Source organism: Lolium perenne, chromosome 1, assembly GCF_019359855.2.
Source record: "Lolium perenne isolate Kyuss_39 chromosome 1, Kyuss_2.0, whole genome shotgun sequence".
Taxonomy (NCBI): domain Eukaryota; kingdom Viridiplantae; phylum Streptophyta; class Magnoliopsida; order Poales; family Poaceae; genus Lolium; species Lolium perenne.
This window is the reverse complement of record NC_067244.2, coordinates 182,123,862-182,131,373: the sequence shown is the minus strand read 5'-3', so window position 1 is coordinate 182,131,373 and position 7,512 is coordinate 182,123,862. Positions and strand designations below refer to the sequence as shown.

Below are 7,512 nucleotides of genomic sequence, written 5' to 3'. Positions count from 1 at the left end.
GAAAAAAAGTTCACCAACGCCTAGTGCATCGAGTAGCCCAACCGGTTCAGATTCACACAATAAATTAACTGAAGCGATTGATCACCTAATCAAATAGTCATCAAACACTGAAATGATCCATCTTCATGCAGTAGCGGCTGAACCATCAGTTTCCCCTTGATCACCCAGTCAAATGTAAGAACGCAAGATGCAAATTACCACTGATTCAGCAAGGAGCTATCCATGCCGAGAGGATACAAGTGCGGGGGTGTCGATGGGTTGGGGAAGGAGCTTGTGGGGGCGCCGGGGTAGAAGTACGGCGGTGGAGTGGGATTGGCGGAGCTCGTCGGGGCGCCGGAGTAGAACTGCTCCGTTGGCAAGGTTGCCAAGGTTGCCAACGACCGGGAGGGCGCTGTCTCCTTGGGACTGCCGGATATGTCCATGATTCAGATGGCGGCCAGGTCCGCCGTCGGCAGGTGAGATGAAGAGCAGGTCGCAGGTGAGATGGACAGCAAGCCATGGGAGATTGAGATGGATGGGGAGCTTGGTAGGAAAAAAGCGAAGTAGTACTCCTACTGTTGACGAAGCCCACCGCACCGGCTCGATTTTCATTAAAAAAAATCATGTAGCACGCCCGAAGTTACGGTAACTAGATATAGATATGTTACATCCGTCTCGGTTTAGAGGACCTACTCGTATTTCTAAGTTGTCAATTTAAGCAATACTAGTACAAATGTCCGTGCGTTGTCACGGGTCTTTAAATTTTATTTTTCAATGCACATATATAATTCAAAACTTACTATGAAAATTCAAAACAAATCAAGAATACCATAATATACTACAATATAGTAATACCGAACGCAATGACAAGATAACATTTTTGTGTACCACGACTTCTATAATGATGAGGCTCAGATAATCCAGCCTGCTAACATGTCCTTATATCTAGTAAACATGAGATGGTGTTTGAGATTAAAGTGCAACGGTTGCATGAAAGTGGTTGTGCTCTAAAGATAATCTTCACTACATATCGACTATTTTTACTATAATCATGTATACAATATTTGGCAGCTTTGTTTTTCAAAATGGGTAACCATTTGACAACTATTAAGCAGAAAATGTTATGTGAGCATGTATCTTCAGCATGCCAATAACATTTCTTGGCAAGAAGTAATGTGATGGTCCAACAAAGCTCATATTGTTACACATTTTACTCGCCCCCACCCATCATCGCCACAGGCCACGTGTCCTCGCCAACGACAAGCTTGCCCCACTCCTCATGTCAATCACGGGAAGCCTTGCAGCCAGGGACGGAGACAAGGGGGTCGAGGGGGGGCGTAGCTCCCCCTATGCTTATGATTTTCCTTTGAACACAAGGCATGTCAGCTTCTTATTTGTGCGATTTTAGCTAGTCATGCCCCCTCATACTAAGATTGCCCCCCTTATACCTCATTCATGGCTTCGTCCCTGCTTGCGGCGCTCCTCTTCACCATCACTGTGTGTGTGGCTGTGACGTGTGTCCGTCCCTTCACCTCTCCCTGGCGACCATCCCCTCTTACTCCATCAGTGAGTGTGCAGGAGTTAAAGACAAATGAAAGATCATAAAGCTAATGAGGATAAATTCCTGGCCATCATATGATGTAGAATCAAATGCTAATATTATTCTGGTTGTTTCCGAGAGTGCATATAACTTTTTGTTGGGGAAACACAAATTGCAGTCCCTATTTTCAAACAACAGCGTGTGTGGCGTGTGTCCGTCCACATGACCTCTCCCTGACGACCATCCCCTCTTAATCAGTGAATGTGGAGGAGTCAAAAGACAAGTGAAAGAATCATAAAGTTAATGAGAGATAAATTCCTAGCCACCATATGATGTAGAATCAAATGGTAATATATGTAAATCATGCTCAGTTATTTTTGCAACATAGATTACATTTATGTAATAACAGAACACAACTGCAATGATTCAATGTATTATAAAGGTATATAACAGAATTTAAGACTAACAGAGACCAGCAGTGTAACATCAGCAGAAACTTTTATTAAAAAAAGCGGCAAGATGTTCATTTCTTCATGTACCTTGAGGTAGGTGGGGATTAGGAAAGCATGCCATTTCAACAATTTATAAGCATTTCAAAGAATCCTGTACAAGCAATCTGTTTTAAGGAAAATAAAAACTTCCAAACAAATAACACTTTCTTGGGCGCCATCAACCCATTCAATAATTACATATGAAGTAGTGTTATTTTCTTCAATAAGAATACAAAAGGATCATCTAATAATTACAAATATCCGCAAGCCACACAAGATCATCCTGATCATACTTGCATACCAAAATTACTATACATCATCATCGCCAGTTCGTCTGATATTAAGCCTATCAGACAAATACAAAAATAACCACGGTGAAATATACTACTGAGAAAATAGAGCATACATACTGACTACAAAGAAGGTGAGCATTATTAACCTTGCTATAAGGGAATTAAAAATTAATGAATTTTGTAAAGAAGTAGATAGTGCATGCCCACCAGAAATAGGACCTTATGTAAAGGGAAGGCATAATAGGTCTAATCATTTGATTTCTAGCAACCAATCCAGAAGTACTCATATGGCTGTGTTTTTGCTACGTGTAGCAAAATTAAATGTCATGTATGCTTATTTTGGAAAACATGCCTAAAACACATCAAATGACCGTTGCCCAATATAATAGGGACCATTAAATAGTCACAATAAAAAGTTGTAAGAAACACAATAAAAATCTATTATCCGATACTCTCCTTGCCTTGATTTGTTCAGTTGAAAGGTTCCAATAATAAATGAGTCGTACTTAACTGAAAGGTGTCGATACGTGAGAACCAATATTTTCAGTGGATTTGTCAACAAGATAGTTTTTAGCAGCTGGCTATGATCAAAACCAGTTGGATGAAAGGAGATAAATCTCCAGGGTAGAAGTTCAAACACAATGTGAGATTCTATAATTAAGCTGGGCATGGACACACACACCGCACATAACCGCATGCTGAAATATATCTTGGGCACATGTATGCATAACTAATGTACGGCTTCCGGTTATACAGGTCCTGATTGGCTACAGGTGCTACTCTCAAATATTTCAAAAAAGTAAGGGGGCTTGTTCTAAGAGTTCTATAGATGGCTTGGCCTTTAAGGTGAGATTCCATTCATGGAAAGGATGAGTGTTCCATTGATGGGTCTGTTTCATTTCTCCAAACCTGTCTGAACAGTTTGTAATGTGCGAGTGTTTTGCAGGAGACTAACAATTCAAAAGGCAAAGCCCCCGCTACCAGCCAAGGCATTCAAGCTACTCATGTCAACTCATCTAGCCAAAAGGTTCATATTCATCATTTATTGAATTAATAGATCCACAGAGCAGCGAGCAAATCCAGAAAGCAACACCTGAGAAGGCCAATATGCCATACACTTACTAAAGAGAATATTTCTATGATATGTCATTTGGAGCAGAATATAGTTAGCACTTTACCTGGTTGGTGAGCTCTTATGTTTCTTCTCCAGCCTCATCTTTCTCTACTGTTTTTGTCAATGGCATCAGACATCATCTCGAGCTGCATTAAAATAGTGATTGATATTAATTTCTAGAATTATTTTTGAAGTGATCTTGTTAAAAAAGGATGCTGACAGCTACAACATTTGTTCTAATTTTGCTTACTACTAACCAAGACAAACATCCTCATTTTCCCAACCTCTTGGCATGCACTAAGCCTAGAAAATGATTAAGCAAATGTAGTGCAAAGAAAATGAGGCAAGATTGTAGCGACAGTTCAAGGGATTTCCTATTTTATTGTTCTACCCAATGCTACCCTTGCAGGTGAACAAGATCAAAGCATTATTGTTGACATTATTTTATTGTTATTTGGTCTCATAGAAATTATTGGTCTCAAAATATGATCAAAGCATTACTGCTATTTGGTCTCATAGACATTAATTGAGTTACCAATAGCGGCAGTTCATTCCACATATTTATGAACACGCCTAAGAGTTATCTTATTGTTCCACTGAAGGAGCTTACAGTACACTATCCAGTTAGAAGCACAAAGAGTTATTTTATTGTTCTACACAATGCTACTCTCTTGCAGTAAACATGATCAAAGCATTATTATTATTTGGTCAATTAAATTATGCATATGTAAAAGCATTAGTTGGTACCGGCGTTGTGGGTGCATGAAATCAGATTAAACTAATCAAGGCTTGTGTTATTCACTTGTTGGCAGTGCACGGGCAAGAAAATCCAATATTTCAGCTGCTACGTTTGAAGCCTACGTTTGAGGATGACATGAAGACCTGTTCATTTTTTTGTTCAGATGAGGTCTGTTCATCTTCTAAGAATGAATCAAATGGTTAAAATTGATTCCTTTAGAATCCTCTTCATGTATATAACTAAATTAATAACCAAAGAAATCAATCGAGAATCATATGAACTAAGGGGCATGTTACTGATCAATAGACACTGAAAATAGGACAACATGAACCCTGTTGTTGAAGTGCCACTTTGAGGGACTACACATCACCAAATAAATTTTGTTGGCCAAAAAATAACATAAAGTTGGAATAAGTTCTAGTTCCGCAATATCTCACAATCTCAATCTTAAAAGGGGACTAACCAGAGTATAGTAGCATTAGCAAAATTTCAGAGCCGACTTCAGTTCAAGGGAAATTCCCTATTTGTAGTCTTGAAATTAGTTACTATGTGCCAACTATTAGCCTCACAAAAAGAATTTATGGTAAATTAAGGGTGGTATTTTTTAATTATCAAATATCAAATATCCCGTATGGTAATAATATAAAACAGAAATACATATTTGTGAAAAATAGGATTAAATTGGGGATGGATCCTTCATTAATCATAATATCCCCTTCTTGTACTCCAACAAATTATTTGTGATGCGAAACTGAAGCAGATGATTAAGATGTAACTCTGCATAAACAAATTTGGGGTTAAATCTCTCAACTGAACCGAGGAGTATCTAGAACAACATTAAAATAGGAAGCTTTATACCTGAATCCTTGCAACAATTTGTGGTTTAATAACTCAATAATCTGGCCGATGCTTGATTAGAGTGGATATCTTGCTTTTCCTTCAGATCTACACACACATGGTAAGAGAATCTCTCTTGAATATAAGAGAAAAGAACAGAAACAAAGATAATCTATAGAATAAATGACAAGTAGGTGCAGGAACATGGACTTTGGGGTATTGCAGTCAATACACCAACTCACGCAACTAACCAAAATAAATTGAATAGTTTCCGCGGTCCAAACCCAGAAAAATATATATGATCGCCGAAGTTGAATATACACCTATCTCAAAATGAAATCCCACCTGGTAATGCTAACTGAAGATGAAATTCTAATAACTCATATGTGAAAGATAGTTTGGGGATCGTGGACTATGGATAAAATAAAGAATCTAAACCTCCATAGCCTGATGAGATTTTGAACAGCCGCATGGTTCAATAATATTAGCAATAGATAACGACAAAATGAGAATAAATTTTACTTCAAAATATGGATTGTTTACTGTGTAACATTCTAGAGAACAACATTTAAGCACAACTTGCGTCCTAGTAATAAGCATCAGTTCACCTTCTTTTATACTGGACAATGCCATTAATGTCACAACGTGTTGTATCTTATATGCTACCCCACAGGAACATACTTCAGCCCCAGATTGCATGGATAATGCAAGTTCATTCTTTCTTGCATAGTAACTCAACATGTGTCCTAGTTTATTTCTATGCTCATTCCCCAACCTGCATCCTAGTAGTAAGCTAGTAACTCAAATCCAGATTCCACAATGTCCTGGTCTAGAAAAAAACAACCAAAGCACATAAAAGAGTCCACCATCTAAGTTGGCACTGGGAGGAAAAGAAATTAGATCTAATGACATGAACTCAGGTAGATAAATGTTGAATATATAAAACTTGGTGTAGCGAGCACAAGAAAACTGAAAAAATAGAGTATACTTTCAATTTTGCCTGCAAGGAATTAGAGATGATGACATGAATTCAGGTTTCTTCCGCTTGAAGTACACCAGGACAACACAAACTTCCACAAAAGCATGTTAATCCTTTATTAGTCCTAAGCCTAGCATCAACATAACTAAAGGTGAGTTGTTTCCCTTTCCATATATCTCTATCGGAGAAAAAGCAGAGCCTTGAGAGCAATGAACCGGAGCTCCTTACAAAGAGTCTAAGACGGGCTGTAGGTTGACTCAATACTAAGAAATAACCTGGATATGAATGACAACATGGAGGTAACCGACAACTAAAGCAGATCCCGGAAAAACAAAAGCAACATGAAGATGGCATACGGAACTTTCAATCAGCCCATCCCTAATTCCTAGATACAACGTGAAGATTTTTAAAGGTTGTATATAAACAATGTCCAACTAAAACTGTGGACCGGTTTCAACTGAACAATATAAGAAATATTGTGGAATCTGTAAGCGATGCATATATCCTTTGCACTGAAAGAAGAGGAGGAAATCTGAATTATAAGGGAGGCATCAGGGATGGACATTGAAGCAGTCGACCATGTGGCGGTTGTCCCATTAGTCCAGCACTTCTCAGGATAGTCTAGAACCGAAGATGATAACCCATCCATGGCTCATCTGAGAATCTTGAATGCCCAAGACGATACTGAGAGGAGCAACCGGAGAGGTTACAAAGGGAGCAGCGAAATACCTGTGAAGAGGAGTGGCTGGAGAGGTTACCAAGGGCGCTGGGTGAAACATGATCAACTGACCGGCGGCAGCGCTGCTTGCTTTGCTAGGTTTCCGACTCCCCCGATCTGCTCAGGCAGAGAAAATAAAAAAATTTGTGCCCCCGATCCGATTGACCTCTGAGAGTAAATCATTGTACATTTTTTTAGAGCAAATCCTCGTACTTGACCTCTTCTGCTTCCAGATTCGCGGCCGGCAATCCGGCATGGTGCTTGCGGAAGATCGCGGTGCCGGCCATGAGGAAGAGAGAGATGGGCAGGGTCGTCTGCGCTACTAATGGAGATTCGGGTGAGGGGCAGTACGCTGTCGATCTGGGTGAGGGAAGGCAGCGTCCTATGGCCGTGCTGGGCGGTGGCTTCCTGGAACAAAGCTTCTTGGAGACACGGTGGAGGCGCCTGAGCTTGGGAGGGGCGGAGGCGGCGCTGGAGGTGAAGGGGCGTCGGCGACACCCGAGCCGGGACTGGCGGGTGGCGGCCGACGTGGAGGCCTACGCTGGGATGGTGCGGCGGCGCCCATCCTTGTGAGGGGCGGAGGCGCTGGAACTGAGGGACGTCGGCGACAGACCAACTGGGACGGCGGGCGGGGCCGAGGCGGGTCGGAGGTGCTCGAGGTGAGGGCGTCAGCGACGACCCTACTCGGACGGTGGGCGGGGCGGAGGCAGGGCCGAGGTGCTGGTGGTGAGGCGCGTTGGCGACGGCCCAGCTCAAACGGAGGGCGCTGTCGGCTGGTGTGGAGGAGGAAACAAGGAGGCGGTGGTTGTGCAAATCGGGTGG

General features: G+C 41.3%; 1 long non-coding RNA gene across 2 annotated transcripts; it reads right to left on the bottom strand.

The window, feature by feature from the left end:
• Positions 1-2,084: 2,084 nt before the first annotated feature.
• On the bottom strand, positions 2,085-7,062 carry LOC139831083 (uncharacterized). 2 transcript variants are annotated; one of them, XR_011745463.1, is made up of 3 exons: positions 5,015-7,062; positions 3,482-4,933; positions 2,085-2,356 (listed from the first exon to the last, which is right to left on the bottom strand). It is a non-coding gene; the product is annotated as an uncharacterized lncRNA (long non-coding RNA). The 2 variants fall into 2 exon arrangements; XR_011745465.1 differs by lacking the exon at positions 2,085-2,356 and having other exon boundaries at positions 2,371-4,933; positions 5,015-5,101; positions 6,702-7,062.
• Between the last annotated feature and the right edge of the window lie 450 nt (positions 7,063-7,512).